Source organism: Trichosurus vulpecula, chromosome 3 (assembly GCF_011100635.1).
Source record: "Trichosurus vulpecula isolate mTriVul1 chromosome 3, mTriVul1.pri, whole genome shotgun sequence".
In the NCBI taxonomy this organism is placed as follows: domain Eukaryota; kingdom Metazoa; phylum Chordata; class Mammalia; order Diprotodontia; family Phalangeridae; genus Trichosurus; species Trichosurus vulpecula.
Window position 1 is genome coordinate 405,519,479 of NC_050575.1, and position 25,059 is coordinate 405,544,537.

The 25,059-nt window shown below is 42.8% G+C and overlaps 1 long non-coding RNA gene across 1 annotated transcript; it reads right to left on the bottom strand.

The window, feature by feature from the left end:
• Window positions 1-756: 756 nt before the first annotated feature.
• Window positions 757-25,059, bottom strand: LOC118843198. Its single transcript, XR_005009903.1, has 2 exons — window positions 24,834-25,059; window positions 757-970 (listed from the first exon to the last, which is right to left on the bottom strand). It is a non-coding gene; the product is annotated as an uncharacterized LOC118843198 (long non-coding RNA).

Sequence of the window (25,059 nt, forward strand, 5' to 3'; positions counted from 1 at the left end):
TCACAAATGCTTCTTTGGTCTTCATTCAGGATGTGCCATTTCCTACCTCCTGCCTTTATCTCCCATGCCTGGAATTCACCCTCCCCTCACCATCACTTCTTAGAATCTCTCCTCTTCTTCAAGATGCAGCTCAATCATCATTTTCTATGTGAAGCCTTGACAAATTCCCTGACCCTGGTTGCTAGTGCCCTCCCTCTCACACTACCTCGTATTTAAATTGATTTGCATTTATTCTCTATATTTATTCTGTTTGTACTAATAGTCTTTCTCATAAGAATTTACTCTTTGTGGATAAGGTTCACTTCATTCTTTGTATCCCTAACACAGAGCTGGGCACATAGTAACTACTGAATAAATGATCGATTGGATTGAACTGAACTGAACCTGCCCAAGTCTCCTTATCTTGGGGGACTCTTGTTCATGATGTCCCAAAAATCCTCCATGGGGGCACCTCAAATGCTGGAAGCCTTCCTTTAGATCCCCTGACATTGTATGAATACTCGTGAAGCATGCAGGCTGCTGGGTGGTTATCACCCACTCGTGATTGGCCAATTTTCTTTTCCCAACATACATCAGTTCAATGACATTTGTTACACCACTTCTCTTGTGCAATTCTTCGTGGCTCCTACCTACTCATACCTACTACATGCACCTTCACATCCAGGTGAATCATGCTTTCCCCCAGCCTGCCCTGTGACGTAAGATTTTAATCAATTTCTAAAGGTGACATTTCTTGAGAATCCATTCACTCCTCCATTAAGTTTATTTTATTTTTAAATTTTATTCATATTTTTCCTTGTTACAAGAGATAATTTCCCAACATAGACTCAAAGAAAACTCCCTTCAAAGATTTCCTGAAAATGGTTAGGCAATATCTCTGCTGGTCTCATGGTTGTTGCCAAGCTTCTCTTTCCTGCCATATTCTGGATTTCATCTCCTCAGGGCACCTGTCAGCTGTCTCGGCTCCCACCTGCCAGGACAATGATAACATCAATAACAACTACCACAGAGAGGTAGAACTCCCTATTCAAAGGCAAGCAGAAGACCTCAGGGTTAAGAATGAAGAGTTCAGTATGCCCAAAGGGCTATAAAACTGTGTGTACCTTTTGATCCAGCAATATTACTACTAGGTCTGTATCCCAAAGAGATCACAAAAAGGGAAAAGGATCCACATGTACAAAAATATTTATAGCAGCTCTTTTTGTGGTGGCAAAATATTGGAAATTGAGGGGATGTCTATCCGTTGGAGAATGGCTGAACAAGTTGTTATATATGAATTTAATAGAATGCTATAAGAAATGATGAGCAGGTTAGAAAAACCTGGAAAGATTTCCATGAACTGATGATGAGTGAAGTGAGCAGAACCAGGAGAACATTGTACACAGTAACAGCAACATTGTGCAATGACCATCTTTGACTTTGCTCTTCTCAGCAATACAATGATCTAAGACAATTCCAAAAGATTCATGATGGAAAATGCTATCGACATCCAGAGAAAAACCATGGAATCTGAATGCAGATTGAAGCAGACTATTTTCTCTTTTTTTCTTTTTTCTTTCTCATGGTTTTCCCCTTCTGTTCTGATTCTTCTTTCACAACGTAACTATTGTGGAAATATGTTTAATATGATTGTACATGTATAACCTATATCAGTTTGCTTGCTGTTTTGGGGAGAGATGAAGGGAAGAAGGGAGGGAGAAAAAAATTTTGGAACTCAAAATCTTATAAAAGTGAATGTGGAATTTGTATTTTTTAAAAATAAAATACTATTAAGTGGGGAAAAAAATCAAAGCATTCAGTTTTACTGGCAAAATCAATGGTCCCTGCCATCAAGGAGTTTACATTCTACATTACAACAGGAACATACCAAATATATACTAAGTAAAAAAAAAAAGCAAGGCAATTCCTAGGGCTCAAGGCAGGAAGAACATTAATTAGCAAGTAGCCTAGACCTAGTTTGAGATCTGCCCAGTAAGAAGGTAGGAGTTCTTTGAAATGGCAGTGAGGGGGACATGCATTCCAGGCCCAGGGAGGCAGGAGATGGAATGAATGCCATATACCGCCAAAGACAGGTAAGCCAGTCTGGCTGCAGTATAGTTAGTGAGGGGGAAGGAATGCCCAACAAGCCTGGAAAATTGGGCTTCAGCCAGTAACAAACCTCCCAGGCTTGGAGCTGCCCCATAAATACTTAAATTAGGCAACCTCTATTTAACCCACTCTGGGAAGTGGGAAGCAATATGTGGATTGTAGGATCATAGATTGAGAGCTGGAAGCTGAAATACCTTAGAGGTCATCAAATACCCCTCCTGATTTTACAGATGAGGAAGAGAGGAGAGTATGGAGGAATCCAACATGGCAGTCAAGAAGGGTCTTAGCCTCTTTTACTTCTCCAGATGCATTCTTCATACATTATCTCTTTTGGCTCCTTGTGAGTTAAATGTGATTATTCTCTTTTTTCAGGAGACTTGCCCAATGTCACACAGAAAGTAGCTGGACAAGGAGCTAGGTCTCTTGATTCCTAGTTTGGTGTTCTTTCTATTATTCCATAAATTCATAGTATCACAGGATTTGAGGCTGGAAGAATCCATAGAGAGGATCTAGTCCAGGAGTTCTTAACTTCATGTTGATATAGTTGTGGTTGTTGTTTAGTCTTTTATGGTTGTGTCTGGCTCTTTGTAAACTCATTTTGGGTTTTCTTGGCAGAGGTACTGAAGTACTTTGCCAATTTCCTCTCCAGCTCATTTTATTTCTTTTTAATTATTTTTTTAATCTCAACCCATGATCTTTTTTTCCTTTCTTTTTAAAAATATTTTAAAATTTATTTTTAGTTTTCGACATTCATTTCCACAAGATTTTGAGTTACGAATTTTCTCCCCATCTCTACCCTCCCCCACCCCAAGATGGCATGTATTCTGATTGCCCCTTTCCCCAGTCTGCCCTCCCTTCTATCACCCCACTCCCCCTACCCCATCGCCTTTCCCCTTACTTTCTTGTAGGGCAAGATAGATTTCTATACTTCATTGTCTGTATATCTTATTTCCAAGTTGCATGTAAAAACAATTTTTTAAACATTTATTTTTTAGAACTGAACTTGGTTTTAATCCTAGCTCCTTTGACATCCAGAATATCATATTCCAAGCCCTTCAGTTCATTAATGTAGAAGCTACTAGATCTTGTATTATCCTGATTGTGTTTCCACAATTTTCGAATTATTTCTTTTTGGCTGCTTGTAATATTTTCTCCTTGACCTGGGAACTCTGGAATTTGGCTACAATATTCCCAGGAGTTTTCTTTTTCAGATCTTTTTCAAGAGGTGATTGGTGGATTCTTTCAACTTCTATTTTACCCTCTGGTTCTAGAATATCGGGGCAATTTTCCTTGATAATTTCTTGAAAGATGATGTCTAGGCTCTTTTTTTGATCATGGCTTTCAGGCAGTCCAATAATTTTTAAATTATCTCTCCTGGATCTGTTCTCCAGGTCAGTGGTTTTTCCAATGAGATATTTCACATTGTCTTCCATTTTTCATCTTTTGGTTCTGTTTTATAATTTCTTGATTTCTCATAAAGTCACTAGCTTCCATTTGCTCTATTTTAATTTTTAAGGCAGTATTTTCTTCAGTGGTCTTTTGGACCTCCTTTTCCATTTGGCTAATTCTGCTTTTCAAGGCATTCTTTTCCTCATCGGCTTTTTGGAGCTCTTTTGCCATTTGGGTTAGTCTATTTTTAAGGTGTTATTTTCTTCAGTATTTTTTTTTTGGGTCTCCAATAAAACAAGTCATTGACTTGTTTTTCATGATTTTCTTGCATCACTCTCCCTTCTCTTCCCAATTTTTCCTCTACTTCTCTTACTTGATTTTCAGAATCCTTTTTGAGCTCTTCCATGGTCTGAGACCAATTCATATTTTTCTTGGAGGCTTTTGATGTAGGATCTTTGACTTTGTTGACTTCTGGCTGTATGTTTTGCTCTTCTTTGTCACCAAAGAAAGATTCTGTAGTCTGAGTCCTTTTACACTGCCTGTTCATTTTCCCAGCCAATTACTTGACTTTTGAGCTCTTTGTCAGGGTATGACTGCTTCCAGAGTGTGAGTGCTTTCTCCCAAGTTTCAGGGGTTTTGTGCTGCTGTTTTCAGAGCTACTTCTATTCTGTGGTAGTATGATGCTCCTCTTCTGGCCTGTGCTCTGATATGTGAGTGAAGGCACTCCTTTCTGCCATGTAACTACCAGGAGGACACCCTCTCCACAGCCACCACAAGCTCTGCCACACCAGTGCTCCCCCTTCCCGAAGGACAGCCAACCAGGTCTGCAACCCAGATCCAGGCAGGGCAAAGCAAGAGAACTCTGCCTCAGCAAAAGCAAAGAGATCCCTGCACTCCTGCTCTGAGCAGCCACTTGATTCCGCCCACCACCTGTGGGCCTGGAGCTCCAGAAACAACCACTGCTGATGCTGCTACAGCTAACACTGCCACTGCCGCTGCAGCCACTTCCCCCACCCCCAGGGCAGGGGCCAGACTGCTCTTCTCTCAGTCAGGTCCAACAGTTTTTCCACTGACCTGCTCTGTCGTCTTTGGCATTTGTGGGTTGAGAAGTCTGGAAACTGCCCCAGCTAATTTTATAGATAAGGAAACTGAGGGTCACAGTAAGTGTCTGAGGCTGCATTGGAACTCATGAAGATGAGTCCTCCTGACTCCAGGAGCAGTACTCTATCCACTGCATCACCTAGCTGTCCACCATGTTTATATACTTGTGTATTGAACAGTCAGTAACAGTGTAATTGGCTTCCATTATAATCCCATACGTTTTCTTTTATGCATTTAGCACCATTACTCTGAGAAGGGGCCCATGGCTTCACCAGACTGCCAAAGGGATCCAGGACACAAACACAGTGAAGACCCTCCAATTCATTCCAGCCATATTTTTGAGAGTAGGAAACTGAATGTTGGAGTTGAGGTCTCTTGCTTTATACTCTTAGAGGAACAGTTTTCTTTGTGTATCACCAGCACCTAGCAAAATGCCTGGTGTATAGTAGGCAATTAATAAATGCTTACCTAAGGACATACATAACAAATGGCAAAGCTGGAATTGAATCCCAAGTTATGGTACAATGGAAATGTGATACATTTGAAGTTGGAGCTTCAGAACCTGAGTTCAAATCCTGACCCTGTGGCTTACTACTTGGGCAAGTCACTAGATCTTTCTGTGTCTCAGTTTCTTCATCAGCAAAACAAGGGGGTTGGGCAAGGTGGCCCTCAGCTCCCCCTGAGCTCTAGGCACAGGATCCTCTGGTCTTCTGACTCCAATCTCATGTTCTTTCTCCCATCCTGCGTGACTCCCCTCCAGTGACCTGGCTCTCCAGCCAAGCTACTCAAGTGACTCTGCTGGCTTTCCCCATGCTCCTCCTCCAGTGATGCCTTAGAACCACCTTTAGTGTGACCCAGAGGTTCTGTCTGTGCTTTAATGCTGGGTCTTCCAAGCTTCCATCTTCAAAGACATCTGTTTGCACTTGCTGTCAAGTGATCACAAAGCAAGCACACTGACTGAGGGGCTCTGCCAGGACATGCTTGGGTTGCTCTTTAAGCAGGGACCAGGTCAAAATGCCACCTGGAGAGAGCCTAGCTAAGGGGTGACTCAGGCATTGGTACAACAGAGGAAGGTGGAGATTTGACTCTTTTCTAAGGACAGTGAGGGAACGTGGGGATTCCTTGAGTGGGGAAGACAGGCCCACAGGAGACAGACCTTGCAGCTGGGTTGAGGGTGAGGAGTCAGAACAGACTGGTTGGCTTCCACTGTGCTTGTTGCCTCCTTTCCTCCCCTCCACCTGCCTCTTTAATATCTCCTTGTGGGGAGTGTTCTTTAGGGTGGTGAGCAGACAGGTTGTGAGCCTTTGCAAGCCCCTTGGGCTCCCTGTGCATGAGATGCTGCCTGACTGGGGTGTTGTCAAAGAATCAACCGAGTCACTGTACAACTTCTACTGCTGGCAACAGGCAGAGTAACTATGTTACTTGTTATATATTACTATGTTACTAGCAGTTACTATTCAAAATAGCAAGGGGGAGGTGGTGTCATTGTAGTGATGGGGAAGGACATTGAATTTGGAATCAGGAGACCTAGATTCAAACACTGACTCTGGCACTTACTAGTCAACTAACAAACATTTATGAATGCTTACCAGGTGCCAGGCACTGTGCTAAGTTCTGGGAATACAAATACAAACACAAAGAAAGCCAGTCCCTGCCTTCGAGCAGCTTATACTCTAATGGGGGAAGGCAACATGTAAAAGCAGGCAGAAAAGTGGATGGGGTGGAATTGGGAATGTGGAGAGAAGGCAATGATGGAGAAGTCCAGAGCAATGTGGCCTGATGGGGAATGACTGAAGGACTCTAGGAGTGTTAGGATTGTGGCTGTTGATTTGAAAAGCCCCTTAGACCTCACTTAGTCCAACCCATTTTACAGATGCTGAAATGAGGCCAAGGCACCCCTGAGGCCATCTAAATCAACCCAGTCATGAAGGAATCTCCACATTATGTACCTTGGGCAAAGCCTAAATTTATTTATTTATTTATTTATTCATTCATTTATTTATTTTTGACAGCAAATGAAAAAAGGAACATCAGGCCTCTTGGGCCAAATGTCCTATCTATAAGATACTAAATGTCCCATCTCCCCATATATTGAATGCTTACAGGATACCACATAGATTATATGCAAGAAAAAAAACCTAACCCTTTAGGATTTTGCATCTAAGCTTCAGCAGAATGCCAATTTCAAGAGATTAAAGATTGTGTTATCTTTGTCTTGGTCTTCCAGTGCCTAACACAGTGACTGGCACATAGTATGTCCTTAACAGATGTTCAGATACAAAAAGGGAAGGGCATAGGATAAGGAGAGAAAGGGAAAGATCAATCATGGGAAAAGAAGAGAAGGGAGACAGAGAAAAAAAGGAGAGAAAAGATGGCAAGTAATCATGGAAGTTGGGGGAGGGAGGAAGGAGGACAATAACAAATAATTTTATCTTTGAGCAGGATCTGTACTGAGGGCTGCTGGCCTCTGCCCTCACCCAGTGCCAGGAGTTTGCTAAAAGTGAAACTCGATTTGTCAGGTGGATTTTGGAAGGGGTTGCATTGAAAAAGAAGACATTCCGTTTGGGTGTCTACATCCAGTTTGAAAATAACATCCTCATCTGTTTGAATGTCTAGTGCCATATTCTTGCTGAGCAAACAGTGACTCTTCCAGCCAAATAGCTGGTTCAATTCAGAAAGTCAACAGACTTTTAAAATTTTTATTGATATCCTTTATTTTTATATCATCTTCTTTTTTAAATATTTCCCTCCTCCCACCTTTTCCCAGAGAACTACTCACTATTACAAAAAATAAAGGGAGAGGGGAGAAAGCAGTTCAGGAGAATCAACCAACATATCAACCAAGTCTGACGGGCTATGTGTACATTCTTCCAAACCACAATCTTCTATCTCTGCACAGAAGGGAGGGAGGTACATTGTTTCCTTTTTTACTTTGAGGAAAAGCTTTGTCATAATTACATGGCATTCATTTTTATTGTATGTTCATTTTTTTTTCAACTAATATTTACAAATACCTGCTGTATGTTGCAGACTGGGAGAGACACAAAGTTGCCAAAAAGACTCAGTCCCTGGCCTCATGGAGTTTACAGTCTCCTAAGGGGATATGACAGGAACATCAATAATTATAATACAAAAAAATACAGAAGTGAATGAAAGCATAAAAAAGCGTTTATTAAGTACCTACTAGTTGGAAATGTGAATGGTCTGCCCTCTTGCTAATAGGGTGGAAAAGAGAAACCAAATCAAGCTGCTTACAAGGCTGCTGGCATGCTTTATAAATCTCTTAATACCAGGAGGCAAAATGCTAAAGAAAGGGAAAGGGAAAGCCATGGGTATGGTAATTGGTGGAAGGATGTTTATGGGTGCTGACCTCTGGGTCTCTGTATTGAAGGGTTATCACAAAGGCTGGCTCTTACCTAATCCACATGACTCCCAAAACCCAACCGCATCTCCAGTAGTGCCCTCTATACAAGAATGGACAGTGCTTTTATTTCTACCCTCATACAAGAAGTCTGGCACAAACTGGGGTCAAATATCACAGAACAATTAATGATTTTTATACTTAGGCAATAATTCCGACTTGGGCTCAGAAAACCAGGCTCGAATGTTTCTGTTTCCCAGCACATGACCAAACTACATGGAAGCGGTATATTTTAAGATAGTCACTGAGTTCCAGGTACTACACCACCCATTACCTGAGAATCACAAGGAACCACAAACCTACTTTAAGAAAGGTGGGCACACATCCTCTGCAGCTGACACAAACATGATATCAGCCATGTCATAAGACACTTCTCCCACTTGTCTATCCAAGCTACAAAGGACAGTTCATTTTAAACATGTACAAGTTATACTGTAAGATATCTTGCTGTGGACTGTCATAACTTACCCAGATAAAAATCTCAGGACTTATTTTTGGGATCTACATTCCAACTCTGAGCTCCAATAGCTAAAACTGATGTTGTGAGAATTGGCCAGCCCGAGTGTGAGATACAAATCACTCCAAGTCTTCTATAACATACTGTAAATATTCAGTGTGGGGGGGGCAGTAGAAATGATGCTGGGTTTGGAGCCTGGCTTTGCCACTTACTGTCTGGGCAACTGTGGGCAAGTCACTTCTCTTCCCTGTGCCTCAGTTTCTTCATCTGTACAATAAGTAGTTTGGACCAGATGGTGTCTGAGGTCCCTTGGGCTCTAAATCAATGATGAGTCTATTGCTATTTGACAAATGCTTACTGACCGCTCACTGTGTGCAAGGCCCTGTACAAGGTGGTGTTGGGCATACAGAGAATAAGACATGTCCGGTAATCTCAAGGAGCAGCCTAACAGGAAGATGAGATGTGTAACCAGTTCCTGTAATATAAGGTAGAAAGTGAGGGAAGAAAAATGCTCTCACAGTTTAGAAGAGGAGGAGATTACTTCTGGAAGGGGGATCCAAGAAGGCTTCATAGAGCAGATAGCATTTGTACCTGGTCTTGAAGTAGCAGTAAGAAGTAGCTGGGAGAAGCTGGGGAGAAGCATGTCGGGGGAAAGACTTGGGGGAAAGGCCCTCCAAGCAGAGGGAATGCTTTCAGGACATGTTCACACAGGGTAAGTTTTACAGCATCACTGAATGGATGAGAGGTTTGCTTGATAAATCCCCAAAGTTTGAGTCCAGTTTAAATACGTCCCAGAGGTATGTTAGAAATCATTTAATGAGCTGTTTGATTCTATAGGCACCTTTGATTTACTTTGAACAGCTCTTTAAAAACAGGCATATTAGTGTGATGTAATGGAAGGAGCACCCAGTTAGGTGTTAGGAGCCCTGTGTTCTAGGCCTGGCTACATGAATATCTCTGTGTCACCTTGGGCAGGGCCCTGTGCATCTCTGGGCTTCTGCACCTTAAAAAGGTGGGGTTCAATGGGACCATCTCTATAATTATCTCCCAAATCTGCTATGCAAGAAACGGTTCTACCGTGGTCTCTAAAGCCAGCCAAATAAAAAGGCTGCCTAGAAGAGTCACTCCTATTTCAGATCTTCTCCTGTGTCACACTGAATAAGGGAAACTTGATTTTCTCTTGGGGGGGGGGGGTGGCACAGACTTGAAAGTGCATTGAAAACTCTCCATCAAAAAGAGGTCAATACCTCCCCCTGGTGACTATCAAAACTTACTGCAGAGGAAAATAGAAACATGTTCATGGAAATTCTAAGAAAACAAGTGGTTTTTCAGAGACCTGAGAAAAACTTGAATTGAATGCTAAGTAGTCATGGGCCAAAGGACTGGGCAGGACCAAATGGGGTGGCGCTGGGGAGGGAAGGAGTGCTCCCTGTGGAGGGGTTCCCAGGCTTGGATCCTGCCTTTAGCATTGTGTGACACTGGGCATGTCACTTCCCCTTTCCAGCCGGTTTTCTCACCTCATAGGAGGTCTATGAATCCCATATAACTGCAAATCACAGGTTTACAGGTGAGGATGCTGAAGGCCTGAGGTTAAGTGAAAACACAGTCCCAATCCAGTGTGTTCTCTATTACACCGTGCTGCCTAATCCCCACCCCCCACCAGCTTCCAAGGCAGTTCCCTTTGGGGGCCTCCCTCTGTCTGTAAAAGTTAGTCAATATCTCTGGCTGGTAGAGACATCCTTGACCCCCACATCCAGTAAGTTACCACGTCCTAAGAATTCTTCCTAGAGAGGCAGTGGAGCCTGGGAGTTGGGCAGACCTGGACCTATATGATACAGGATGGGCATGAATGTTGTTAAAAAGTAAAATAAAATTCTGGCAAATCCCTATATTAAGCAGTAGGAAAATGACATAAGTATGGAAGTATTTTAATGCGAATTACAGAAAGCAAGCAAAAGTATTCAGAAAATTAAATCCATAAAATTAAAGTCTGATAGGAAAGAACCATAGCAGATGATTATTTCTTAGTACCAGGTACTCAGGATGGACTGGTGCTGTACATTGCCCAAAGATACATGGAATATTCATTCTTCTTAGTGGTCTGGTCAGATTTTCAGCTTAATGTAGGAAAAATAAATGGGCAACTCAGGATTATAGCGGTCAAAAAATTTAAAATTAAATCGGCAGCATTTGTGAGATGGGTTTGGTGTTCAGGGGTGAACATTGAGCAAGGGTGATGTGGAAGTAATTCCTTCATTAGATAGATTGGGCTAGAGAGGTGTTAACACTTGGTCCATTTGACTCAATATTCTATCATTCTATTTCATTAAACATTTTTAAAGCATTTCTCTTCTCCCTCCTGTGCCACATGTCTATCCCCACACCTTAACCATGCTCAGGACAGAGAACCAATATTAAGTGCTATTAACATTATAGTTGACCTAAATTACAAGTTGGACAAGTTGTTTTAATCTGAGAACTCAACCGCCAACTGTAGCACATGCAGGGGGTGGTGTCTGGCCTCCCTAAAACCCAACTTCAAAGTGAACTTTTGGAAAACAGCCTATCAGATGGCAATCTCTATTTCCTTAACTCCTTAGAAACATGGTCAAGCCTCGAGACATTTCTAAGTGGCCAAGAGGATTCAGTATGAAATGAACCCGTGGCCAGCTCCACAGTGGAGCTGGGATTGAGGGTGAGGCCCTTAGAGTGTGGGAGTCCCTCCAAAAACCAGACACAGTGACTTATGACTCCTCCTTATTTCTTCTCTCTGATGGTGCCTCTTCCCTTCCATGGCTCCTGAAGTAGAGGGAAAAAGTCTAGTTGAGTCTTCAGCTATTTTTCCTTTGGTGTGAGGGAGACGAAGGTGATAAGCCACATTATGGTGCATTTGCAAATTTCTTGATAGTGACAAAGTGCTTTCACACAGACTAAGAGACAGATCCTGGCTTGACTTGGCACCAGTTTAAGCACTTGGTGCATCCCGTGGATCAGAGGTGCTCCTTATCTTCAGTTCCTCAGCAATGGAATCCTAGAATATTAAAGCCCAGAGGGACATTAGGGATCATCTGGGCCAGCCCCTTCTTCTTTGGGGATGAGGGTGGTAGACTGAGGCAGCTACAGAGCGCAGAGGGCGCTGAGCAATGGGCCAACAGTCAGGAAGACTTTAGTTCAGATGCCACTCCAAATACTCCCTAGGTGTGTGACCCTGGGCAAGTCACTTAACCTCTGTCTGCCTCAGTTTCCTCATCTGTAAAATGGGAATTATAATAGCTCCTATCACCCAGGGCTGTGGTAAAGATCAAATGAGATAATATTTCTGAAGCTTTATATAAATGCTAGTTGTTTTCATGGTGGTAGTTATGAAACTAGGGCCCAGAGTAATGAATTCTCACTTGTCTAAAGTCACAGCAGAACCAGCACTTGAAAGCAGGACCTTGTAACTCTCCATTGCAAGCCTCTGCTAGTCCAAATCTTTGGAGTTGCTGTCTTTTTTTGCTAGTTTGCCCCTGTGTGGCTTCCCAGATCACCACCCTTCTCCTCTTGAAACTGCCTCAGCTTACAGACATTCTCTGGAGAGAACTCTATTCTATTTTGTTTTCAGTCAGTGGCACTGAGTCAGGCTTGGGTATCCATACCTGGGAGTGGAACCCCTTCACTTTATTTTCATCTTGTCCATCTATCCTTGGGGAACTGAACAGATCTGGACTAGCCTCATCTACTTTGTGCAGAGCAATCTCCAGCCCTCCTGGGATCACCGTGCTTATTCCCCAAAGAGTTGTCTTCTAGGCTCTGATCGCTGATTCCTCATTTATTTTAGGAGAAATCATGAACACACAGCAATCTAATCTAATTATATTTCAGCTCCTGCCTCCAGTCAGGTTGGATTTTGTTATTGTTCAGTCATTTCAGTCATGTCTGACTCTCTGTGACCCCATTTGGGGTTTTCTTGGCAAAGATACTAGAGTGGTTGGTTTGTCATTTCATTTTACAGATGAGGGAACTGAGGCAAATAGGGTTAAGTGACTTGCCCAGGGTCACACAGCTAGTAAGTGCCTGAGGCCAGATTTGAACTCAGGAATATCAGTCTTCTTGATTCCAAGCCCAGTGCTCTATCCACTGCACCACCCAGGTGCCCTAGTCAGGTGGGACTAGGGTTGGGGGGAGGGAGGAGGCAAAGCACAGTTTTCTCCACTATTTCCTTATTATAGTCGAGTGACAGCTTTAGAGAAGGTAGAGGGCAGCACAGACTTGGGACATTAGAAATGTGTGTGCACAGGAAAACTTTCCTTTCCTTATAGAAGTGAGAAAAGAGTAATAAAGACCTAAATTATTAGCAAGGAGGTGACATGAAGTAGTAGATAGAAATCAGAAAGACATGGGTTCAGTGTGACCATGGGCAAATTATCTTCACTTCCAGTGTCCTAGACTCTCACTAAGTCTGTATCAGTTATAGATAAGTTGCTGACCTGTGTCAGTGAAGGGAGTTTACACACTAGAAATCCCCCACAGGTCTGGATCCTCCTGCCCGTCAAACAAAACAAAACCTTCTACTCAACTTAAATCCTACTCGTCACTGTTGGGCAGCTACAGGGGAAGGAATAGAACCTTAACTAGGAGGTCATTTCCACTTCGTAATACTCCCCATTCTTGTACCTTTGTCCAAACTTTGCCTCCCCTGCCCCCCAGTGATGGATGAGGAGGAGGAAGGAGTGTCTCAGGGTCTCCTGTCTTGCTCCTCAGAGGGCATTTTCCCTTGTTATAAATCACAGCCTCCAGGGTAAGAAAAGGTTCTCGGGTATAATCCTCCACAAGAACACTGTGCTGGCTGGGAAGGAGGCAGAGAAGCCCAAGGCACTCTTCTTATTCCAGGGGAGCTTGCAGTCTAATGGGGAAGAAAGCTGACTGTCCAGCCCATTAGCATGTGGGTGCCACCAGATGGTCAAAGGAGCCTGTGGCCTGGAGGGGCGTCACAGAGGAGATTTGATTTCAGAACTATAGGCAGCATAGAGGTAGCACTTTAAGGTTTGCAAAGTGATGTGAGAATATTTTATTCTCACAACAACCCTGGGAGGGAGATGCTGTGATTATCCCCATTATAGATGAGGAGATTGAGGCAGGCAGAGGTGCAGGGGTCATGTAGCTAGGAAGTGCCTGAGGCTGGATTGGAACTCAGGTCTTTCTGACCCAGGCCCAGGGCTCTATGCCCCATGGCACCCAGTAGCTGCCTCACTAAATACCACTTGTCTCTCTCTTGCCTCAAGAATCAAAGACAGTTCTCTGGCATTGAAAGCCCTTCATACACTGGCCCCTTCCTCTCCCCAGCCTTCCCACACACTGCTCCCCTCCACATGCTCACTGTCCAGCCAACCTGGCCCCCTTGCTGTTCCATGCACCATCTGTCCCTTCCTCCTTTGGAGGGCCCCCTCCTCATCTCCCTGGCTTCCTTCATGACTCATTTCTAGTCCCCCTTAGGCAGGAGGCTTTTCCCAGGATTCCCTTCTGCCTCCCAACCTTCTATTCACTCTGTAGCCATCTTGGATGTGCCCAGTTTGTTAAAGTGAGAGGTCCTTGAGGGCGGGGGCTGGATTTGCCTTTCTTAATCTAAGAACTCAGCCACCAACTCTTCAGCCCCAGCACAATGTCTGGCAGTATAAGCCCTTCATCAAAACTTGACTGAGTCAGCCAGGAGGAATAAAGGCCAGACTGACCAGGGCCTTGAATGCCAAAGTACAAAATCACTGACTATTTGGGCAGTGGAAATGCCACGTGCAGACCAGTAGTTCAGCCAGGTGAATTTGGCAGGGGTGTCTGAGGGAGGGTAGACTGGAGAAGGGAGCGTTGGTGGGCCTGAGCTATTACAATACATTGTGATGAGTCATACAGTGGAAATGCTAGGGAAGAGAAGGATGCTAAGATTCCCTATTCACTGGAATGGGGGGTGAGCCCCACCTTGGTCCGTGAGGTACCTAGAGGTTAAGGGTCACTTTTCCTAAGGTTCATATCTGACCTGTCACCTCCTCCCATGCACCATGTGTCAGATGCATCAGTGGTGGGGAAGCTATGGCTTCGAGGCCACATGTCAGGGATAACGGCTATCTCCAAGTATATGAAGATGATGCTTGTTCTGTTTGGTCCCAAAGGGTGCAATGGGCAGAAGCTGAGTCATCAAGAAAATCTTAGCAATTAGCAGCTTTACGATTATACTCCAAAAGTATAATGAAAGCTCTCAGTAGGTAGTGAATTTCCCGTTTTGGAAGGTACTCTGAAGAACTCCCAGTAAACACCTTGCCTTCCCTAGTAATAGCTACAGTCAACATTCCTTTCTTTGAAAGTAATTTTCAATTTAGACATTCAGGGTTTTCTTTTTCTGTGAAATCTTTTATCGTAGAAACTGCCATTTGCTTTCTAGCCATATGTTAGAAAGCACAAATTGTGCAAAGTTAGGACCAACCGCCCCCTGATTTTCCTACACTGATCCCTTTTCTTTTGGATTGGACCTGAGAATCCCTGGTGTAAGCAATATCCTCCACCAATGCAGACTAGGTCCTGCTCACCAATGAATTCTGGGGTAGAAGCCTGGGACAGCAAGAGGTTAGATGACCTGCCAAGTCACCCAGCCAGCAGAGATGCCAATTTACATCTCTTTCTTAACTAATTCTATTAGATAATATCAAGTGACTTTAGACATCACTGCTTTTTTTGACAAATTTAATGATAGCTTGAGGCAGAAAGGATTATAAAGATTCTGTGCTTACATAAATGTCTCTGGAAATGGACTGGGACGATGAGAACTGATTTGATTTCTCCAAGGGGAGCTTGGCAGTTGAAGACATGAAGACCATTGATGGAATTTAAACCACTTTTGCTTAGTGCCCAATTCTGCTGAAAGGCTTACTGTTACTCTAACGATTTTGTGGAAGGTTAGGTCTATTTACTTATTTGATAAAAATAAATCTTTGGGGAGAAGGGTGGGAGCATACATAAGGAGCTGTCCATTCACTGGTTTGAGTAATTCCTAAGGTGGAAGTTTCCTCCACTGATGCATACTTGCAACCTTGTAGGAAATCTTCATGGCTGAGGGTACTGAGAGGTGAAGGGACATGTCCAGGGGACACACAGTGAGAGAGGGGGAGGGAGAGAGGAAGAGACACAGATAGAGAGACAGAGAGAGAGGAGAGACAGAGACAGAGGGGGGGGGAGGGAGGGAAGGTGGGAGAGAGAGAGAGAGGGAGAGAGAGAGAGAGGGAGAGAGAGAGGGAGGAGAGAGAGAGAGAGAGGAGGAGGGGGGAGGGGGGAGAGGAGGGAAGGTGGAGAGAGAGAGAGAGAGAGAGAGAGAGAGAGAGAGAGAGAGAGAGAGAGAGAGAGTATTTGTCCAGTACTTGTCCAAGTAAGGACCTGAACTCAGGTCTTCCTGACTCCATAATTGGCTATCTAGTACCAGGGGTGGGGAACCTGCAGCCTTGAGGCCACATGTGGCCTTCTAGGTCTCTGGGTGCAGCCTTTTGACTGAGTCCAAGTTTTACAGAACAAATCCTTTTATTAAGGGGATTTGTTCTGTGAGGTTTGGATTCAGTCAAAGGGCTACACTTGAGGACCTAGAGGGCCCACATATGGCTTCAAGGTCACAGGCACCACACCCCTACAAACTAAGACAGTGACCTCTCCTGGGGTGTGTGTATGTGTGCTTCTAAGATTCTTGGTGCAATTTTAAATGAGTTCGAGCCTATCTTTTTATGGGAAAAATACTTTTGGCCATTATTTAGGTTTTTATACTGAAGTGAGAGTTCAGGGCTAACTAATCTTGACATCTAGCATACTGGAAACAGTGCGAGATTTCTTGATTTTGCAACAACAATGTGGCTAGCTGCTGCTGTTGGCGTATAAGACCCAACAGGACCAGCAACAAGAGCTGCCAGCACAGGTTCTTTGATCTGCTTTACTAAGGAAAGTAACTTTAAGGGGTTAACAATCTCACTTTAATCAGACATACATATATAACTCAGTTCAGGAGGAAAAGCCAGCAGCCTGAACTTCAGGGCAAATACAAACAGAAATTACAAACATCAACAGACAGACCCTGTCTGATTCAAATCACAATTCAGAGTTACCAGGGAAGCATCAATATCTGGGTTTATAAGCTGGGGCACTCTTAACAACAGCTACCCAGAGTCTCCACACCAACATTCTTCCAGTGAGTGAGAGCCCCAAACGAAATGCTAACCTCTGAGTTTATATATCCTTTTTAGTACCGAAGGGTTCACACCTAATCAGCAAAAGGATGTGAGCCTGGGGCTTCACACCTAATCAGCAAAAGGGTGTGGGCTTGGGGCTTTTCTTTCACCTAGTAAGGCTTAATCAAAGGCATTTGATTACTTTAGCATTCTAAAAGAGAAAACTGTAAAAAAGCCCCACCTTAATTAATATTACACAGGGCCTCCTTCCTGAAGTTACCTCCCACTTACACTGTAAATGTCTTGTACCTACATGGTTGTCTGCATGTTGTCTCCTCTTTAGAAGGTAAGTTCCTTGAGTGCAGGAACTGTTTGTGCTTTTCTTTGTGTCTCCATCACTTAGCACAGTGGCTAGCACCCAGTAAGCTCTTAATAAATGCTTGCTGATAATGAACTACAAGCTTGTTATAAAACCAACCTTTGCACATCTTAAGATAAGTGTAGCTTGTAGGCTAGATCTCTTAAGAAAAACAGATCAAAAGCGCAGGTCTCAAAGTTTTGTCATCCTATGTGAAAAAAAAATTATCCCATAATAGCACTAATATTATTTGGTAATGTGTTTGCATTCGTATATATTGAAGTTTCAGTGTTTACAACAGGGCCTTAGGTACAGTTCCTGTGCACATAATAATAAGAGGGTACTTTAAAGTTTGCAAAGTGCTTTACAAAACTTCTCTCATTTGATTCTCACAACAGTCTTGGGAGGAAGGTACCGTTATTATCCTCATTTTTATGGAAGGGGAAACAGACTGAGAGAGATTAAGTGACTTGCCCAAAGTCTCATAGCCAGTAGGTGCCTGAGGCAGGATTTGAACTTGGGTCTTCCTGGCTCCATCTAAAGGAGCCACTTTAGCTGCCTCCATGGTAAGAACTTCCTACTTGTTTAATTCTGTCAATTTTTAGATGATGCTATCTGTAACAAGTGCACAGGATTTCAATCTAACATTATTTTTCATGAAAGATCTACAGTATAATACAAGAATTTGCTGTCCTCACCTTCCTCCCTAGGGCAGACACAATCAGCAAAGCCTTTAGTGGGATCTCCTTGACAGCATGGATTGTCTTGGGGTTTTTCCCTAGATCTTAGCACAGCCCTTGGAACACAGTGCATAGTAAATGCTTTTTTAGTCATTCCTCCCTTCGTTCTAAGTATGACTCTCACTAGCTAGTTAAAAACAAAAAGCATTCCTTGCATTGAATAATTAATTTCTAAATTTTCTAGAAGGATATTGCTGTGATGCAATCTGTTGCGTTTTTCTTATGCTGGTAATTAACTTGAATCTGATAGCATCTGGATCAAAATCTACGTATCTGCCTCATAGTCTTGAAGATAAACATTCATTTTGACTATTTTAGAGAAATGCTATAACAGAAATCATTTGATTGTTGTTGTAATCATGAAGCTAGGAATTTTCCTCATTCTCAATGAAGTGCAGAAACGTAAAAATCATTCATATACTCGAGAGAAGCGGGCCACAGGTGGGTGAACAACAGTGTTTTTAGTGTTACTAACATTTTAAAAATTTGGTTTAATGGAATAACAGTATCTTGGAAAATAGAATGATGACTTTTACCATGAGCTTTTAAAATGCTCCTCTTCATGGAAGTGTCTTCATTCTGTTTTGCTTGGGTTTGAGTCTACATTTATCATTTTCCCCAATACATTTCAGCTTTTGTTTCTTGGCTCCTTGTAGAGTTCTTGCTACACTGACCTTTGATCATCCCTTCCCATGAGACCGACAAGATCCTGCTCAGCCCATTACAGCTAAAGCAGAATGAAAGTGGGATTTGGGACTTGAAAAGGAGCCACTTTTGTTATAATAACCTGATCAGGATCTTGAGAGGCAGGAGGAGGGTGTGATGGTCCTTTAGCTACACTACCAGGAATGCATTAGCTAGAAGTAATAAAATGCCCATTCTTCTTTTCCTCTTGTTCTTGCTTACCTGCTATGCAGAACTTAGAACTACAGTATTATACCACTCTCAGTACAGGAACAGCCAGTAAGTATTCCTGATGACTTGAAAGCCCTAGGGAGGGAGCTGCTGAATGGATAATGCTCCCATGGGAGGCTGACTTACAAGTGCCTAGGATTATCAACTAACCTTAGAGGCATGTTTTGAACCAGGGGTCTTCCTGACTCCAAGCCTAGCACTTTACCCATCAGGCCAAGCTGCCTCCTCCTAAATGCTAAAGACTTTTAGAAATATCTGAACTTAAATGTGAGCACTGCAAAATGACCACTTGTGCCAATCAGAAAGCTTGGTACAGGGTTAATCACCTGACAGTAAATGACAAAAGGTTAATTTCTTTGGCTAGCAGAAGAAGTGTATTTGATTTTTAAAAAAATAATATTCTAAAGAAGATGATGACACTAATTAAAGATGGGTTTTTCATTATTCATTGAATATCATCGCCAGGTTCCTTAGTAAATCAGGGTTTCCCTTGTAATGTGCTTTGATGTTAACTGTAACAGGTAAGGAGATGCTGTATAGAGAATACAAATAAATAATGATGGAATCACAGAATCTAGAACCACAGGGGACCCACGACCTTGTCTAACCTGAGTCCCTTGTAGTGCAGAGGAGGGGGTGTGACTTGCCTGTGGTCACATAGCAGAGCCAGGATTAGATTGTGGGGTGTCCTGACTCCTAGAGCCCAGTGTGTCCACTGTAGTGTGATGAAATAGTTTGTGCTATAGGGATTGTGTACCTTGCATTGCAGTTTGCTAAGAGGACTTGAATATGCTCCAAAGACTGCACATGCTAACCAAGTCAGTCCTTCTTTCCGCAGACGACCATTTCCTTTAAGAGGTTGACTGAATGTAATGGCAAGTAAAGTGGGACTTTTTGCTGTTTTTTCTTTTGGAGTGCTTTTTAGCACTAAGGCCATCAAGTGCCTTTGATTGATTGAGACTTGCCTTTGTTTCAATCAAGAGTCTTTGAATTAAGAGTCCTCGATTGGAAACAGTATGTATACTCTGAGGTTGGCATTTTGCTTTGGAGCTCACTCATTGGAAGAGTGTTTGTGTGATTTGCCCAGACAAGACTCTGGGTAGCATGTAAGCATTTAGAGATATAACATTTCCCCTAAGAACCACTTGGGCTGCACCCCATAAGTTCTGGTGTGTTGTCTCATTATTGGCATTCCCTTGGATGAAGTTACTGATTGTTTCTAGGATTTGTTGTTTGACCCACTCATTCTTTAGGATTAGATGATTTAGTTTCTAATTAATTTTTAGTCTATCTTTTCCGAGTTTTGCTCTTCACCACTGCCTTCCTCAATCTTCCCTCCTTTCTATCCACACCCTCTCTTTTCTTTCCCCTTTCCCCTCCTTCCTATAAGGTAAGTTAGATTTCTACACTAAGTGAGTATATTATTCCCTCTTTGAATCAAATCTGATGAGAGTAAGGTTCAAATGATGCTCATCTCCCTCCCTTCTTTCCCTCTACTGTAATAGGTCTTTGCACCTCTTCATGTGATGTAATTTACCCTTTTCTGCCTCCTCCTTTCCTCTTCTTCCAGTACAATCCCTTTTCATTTCTTAATTAGACTTTTTATCATTACATCAAAGTCAACTTATACCCACACCTCCTGCCTGTATACCCCTTCTAAATGTCATAACAAAGTTACAGTTCTCAAGAGTTACAAGTACCATTTTCCCATGTAGGGATGTAAACAATTTGCCTTTATTGAATGACATTTTTTCCCCTTTCCAGTTTACCTTTTTATGCCTTTCCTGAGTCTTATATTTGAAGATCAAATTTTCTGTTGAGCTCTAGTCTTTTCATCAGGAAGGTTTGGAAGTCTCCTATGTCATTGAATTTGCATCTCCTCCCCTAAAAGATTATGCTCAGTTTTGTTGGGTAGTTGATCCTTGGTTGTAATCTAAGCTCCTTTGCCTTCTGGAACATTATATTCCAAGCCCTTCGATCTTTTATGGTGGAAGCTGCAAGGTCCTTGTAATGGAACTGTGGTTCCACAATATTTACATTGTTTCCTTCTGGCTGCTTGAAGTATTTTCTCCTTGGTCTGATAATTCTGGAATTCGGCTACAATATTCCTTGGCATTTTCATTTTGGGATCTCTTTCAGGAAGTGATCAGTGGATTCTTTCAATGATTATTTTACCCTCTGGTTCTAAGACTTCAGGGCAATTTTCCTTGCTAATTTCTTTTCTTTTTTTTTTTTTTTTTGCAGGGAGGAAGGCAGGGCAATTGGGTTAAGTGACTTGTCCAAGGTCACACAGCTAGTAAGTGTGTCAAGTGTCTGAGGTCGAATTTGAACTCTGGTACTCCTGACTCCAAAGCTGGTGCTCTACTCATTGCGCCACCTAGCTGCCCCCCTTGATAATTTCTTGAAAGATGCTGTCCAGGCTCTTTTTGTGACCATGGCTTTCAGGTAGACCAATAATTCTTAAATTATCTCCCCTGAATGTATTTTCAAGATCAGTTGGTTTTCTAGTGAAATACTTTATATTTTCTTCTATTTTAAGGAGTTTCTTAACTGAGTTTTTGTGCCTTCTTTTCCATTTGGCCAATTCTAATTTTTAAGGAGGTGTTTTCTTCAGTGGACTTTTTTTTTCTTCCATTTGGCCAATTGTATTTTTTTAAGGAATTGTTTTCTACAGTCAATTTTTGTCCTTCCTTTTCTAAGCTATTGACTTTCTCTTGCATAACTTTCATTTCTTTTCTCAAGTTTTCTTCTACCTCTCTTATTTTAACTTTTTAAAAGTCCTTGAGCTCTTCCAAAAAAGCTTTTTGGGTTTGAGACCAGTTCCTATTCTTCTTTGAGATTTCCATGTAGATATATTTACAATATTGTCCTCTTCTGAATTTGTGTTTTGATCTTCCCTGTCTCCATAGAAAGAATCTAAGATCAGTGTTCATTTTTTCTTTTTGCTCATTATGTTTGCCTATTTCTTGACTTTTAAAGTTGAGCTCTCCTGCTGGAGCACAGGAAGCACTGTCCCAAGCTTCTTGAGTTGGGGTCCAGGGGCCTGGTCACTGGCTTTGTGTGTTGGGCCCTCAGGTACTAGCAGCTAGAGGCAGTAGGGGTCTGGCAGCTTACCTGGTGTTGAGCTGGGGTCCTAGTGGTGGTGGCTGGCATGTGCTGAGGACAGGTGGGATTTTTCTGCATTTCCCTGGGGCTACACTGAAGCTGGGGGGAAGGGAGGTGGCAATATCTGACTGCTGGAGGATTCCTGCTTGCCAAGATGCCTCCCATTCTGTACTCTTCCCCTTCCACCAGAGCAAGAGAGATCTTCCCCATTAATCCCCCAAGCCTCCTGGGCTAAAAGACTGCTGCTCCCCATCTTTCTGTTGGCTCTGCTGTTTCAGGATTTTTCCTGGGGTGATGTTTTCTGGGTTTTTAGAGGTCAGTAAGGGAGATTGAGAATGACTTACTGCTTATTCCACCGTCTTGGCTCCCAGGAGTCTGAGAATGGCTTTTTCTCAAGCTTCCTCCTTCTGACCTCTCTGTAGCCTTTGTCACTGTTGAGCACTATCTTCTCCTTGATATGCTCTTCTCTCTAGGTTTTTGACATGACTCTCTCCTACTTCTCCTTCCTCCCTGAGCCCTTCTTTTCAGTCTCCTTTGCTGGAGCTTCATCCATGTAATACCCATCAGCTGTGGGTGTCCCTCAAGGCTTTGTCCTGAGCCTTCTCCTCTCTTCTCCCTCTATAGTATTTCATTTGTGATCTCATTAACTCCCGTGGATCATCTCTATGCAAATGGTTCTCACATCTCTTTGTCCAGCCCAACCTCTCTGCTGACCTTCAGTCTTATGTCTCCAGCTGCTTGTTGGACATTTTGCACTGGATTTCCCTTAGATGTCTTAAACTCAACATGTCCATAACCAAAATCATCATCTTTCCTCCCAAACCTCCCCATCTTCCTACCCTTTCCATTAGTCAATGGTGCCAATATCTTCTCAGTCTCCCAGGCTCACCACTTAGGTGTCATTTGGATGATCTTATTGGAAAGGTCTCTAATTTATTAACTTTACATATAATGTTGTCTCTGGATTTTAGGTAAATATTATTGCTCAGTCATATCTGACTCTTTATAGTGCCATTTGGGAATTTCTTAGCAAAGATACTGGAGTGGTCTGCCATTTCCTTTTCTAGCTCATTTTACAGATGAGGAAACTGAGGCAAACAAGGTTAAGAGACTTGCCCAGAGTCACAGACCTAGTGAGTGTCTGAGGCCAAATTTGAACTCAGGTCCTACTGACGCCAGGTCCAGTGCTCTATCCATTGTGCCACCTAGCTGCACTAGATAGATATTACTTGCCATATTAAGGAAAGGTCCATTTGTTCCTATGTTTTCTAATGTTTTTAACAGAATTATGTGTTATACTTTATCAAAAATCGTTTTCTATATATATTGATAGAATCACAATTTTTATTGTTCTTTTTATTACTACAGTATATCGTGTTTGTAGCTTTCTTACTATTGAACCAAATCAGGATTTCTGGTATAAATCCAACCTGGTCACAGAATATAATTTTTGTGATATATTGCTGTAGTCTCTTGGCTAATATTTCATATAAAATGTTTATGTCAGTATTCATTAGAGATGTTGATGTTTTCTTTCAGTTTTGACTGTCTGCTTTAGGCATCAAGACCACATTTGTATCATAGAAAAAAATTGGGAGGATTTTCTTTTTCTATTTTTGCAAGCAGTTTGTGAATAATGGAATTTATTCATCTTTGAATGTTTGAGAGAAGTTTCTTATAATGCCATCTCTTCCCCGTCTTTTCCCTTTTGTGAGTTCATTTATGGCTTATTCAATTTATTTTTCTGAGGTTGGGTTAATTAAATTCTATTTCTTGTTCTGTTAATCTGGACTTTAGGTTTTTGTAAATATTCACCCATCTCATTTGTGATTTTTATTGATATATAGTTGAGCAAAATTGTTTCCAGTAATAATACTAATAATAGCTAGCACTTATATAGCAATTTAAGGTTTGCAAAGCACTATACAAATATTATCTCATTGTCTTCTCACAACAATTTTGAGAGATAGGATTATCCCCATTTCACTGAGAAAACTGTGGCATACAGAGGTTTAGTGATGTGCTTTGGGTCACATAGGAAGGGTCTGAGTCTGGATTCGAATTCCAGCCTTCCTGCCTTTAGGTCTAGTGTCCATTTGTTATGAATTCTCCTTTTTAATTATTCATACTGATAATCAGTTTTTCCTATTTCTTCTTTTAAAAAATCAAATTCACCTAAAGTAGTCCATATTTTTTTAAAAAATCCAACTCCTAATTTTATTAATTCATTCTTTTTTTGCTTTTGATTTTGTTCATGTATTTTTATTTCCAGAAATTCTTCCTTCCTTCCTTCCTTTCTTTGATTGGGCCTTCCTGTGTTACCCAGTGGCATCAGCCATTCATGGACCTGATCCCACCACCAGTCAGCACTAGAGCTTTGGCCTGCTCCCTTTCTGACATGAACCAGTTTACCCCATCCTAGACAGCTTTGTACTCCACCCAAATTCTAATCCCTTTCCCCCACTCCTGTCTGCTCACCATATTGGTTCTGGACTTAGTGTGTCACCAACAATATTTCTACCAGCTCTTTTTTGTGATGGTAAAGAAGTGGAAACTAAGGAGGTACCCATCCAATGAGGAAAGGATGGAAAAATCATGATATATAAATCATGATATATAAATACAATACTATAAGAGAAGCCAGAGAAGTCTTGAGTGAAATGACACAGTGCAGAAGGCTAAATGAAGAAGGCCCATTATTCGGTGCCGGGGGCGAGGGACACAAGCTCCAGGAGGAATAACTGGGCTCTGCATAAATGGCTCTGCGGGTGGTTCGTAGTGAGGGCCCGCCGGGCTTCGTAGGTAGAGGTCACTGGCCACGCTGACCAGACACTTAGAGCTTGACCACGTCCGGCCCCGACAGCCGCTCTGCGGGGCTCGGAGCTACACTTTAGTCTGACCTGTGGGGAAACAGGCCGTGGGCGGGAGTGCCTCGCTCAGTCACAGATCCTCGTGGGGGTGGGTCCCAACAGTGACACGCTCTGAAACCGACGGGCCTGGCCCCCACGCCACCCCCCCGCCAACCCTCCACCTCCGCGCTGCGTTTTACATAGAGGGAAACTGAGGCACGGCGCGGGATTCGCACCTTGCTTGAGCACTCTCTTGCGGGCCTCCCGGTCGGTCACCAGCGGCTCCCGCGGCCTCCTCACGTCTTTAAGCGAAGGGGTTCGGGCCGCCGCCGCCCACGAACCTCCGGACCCGGGTCACGAGCAGCGCGACCCCGGACGCCAGCGCCCACCACAGCCACAACATCGTGTTGACCGCCTCCGAGGAATGGAGCCCGGGGTGGTCTGGCCAGGTATAAGGAGGGC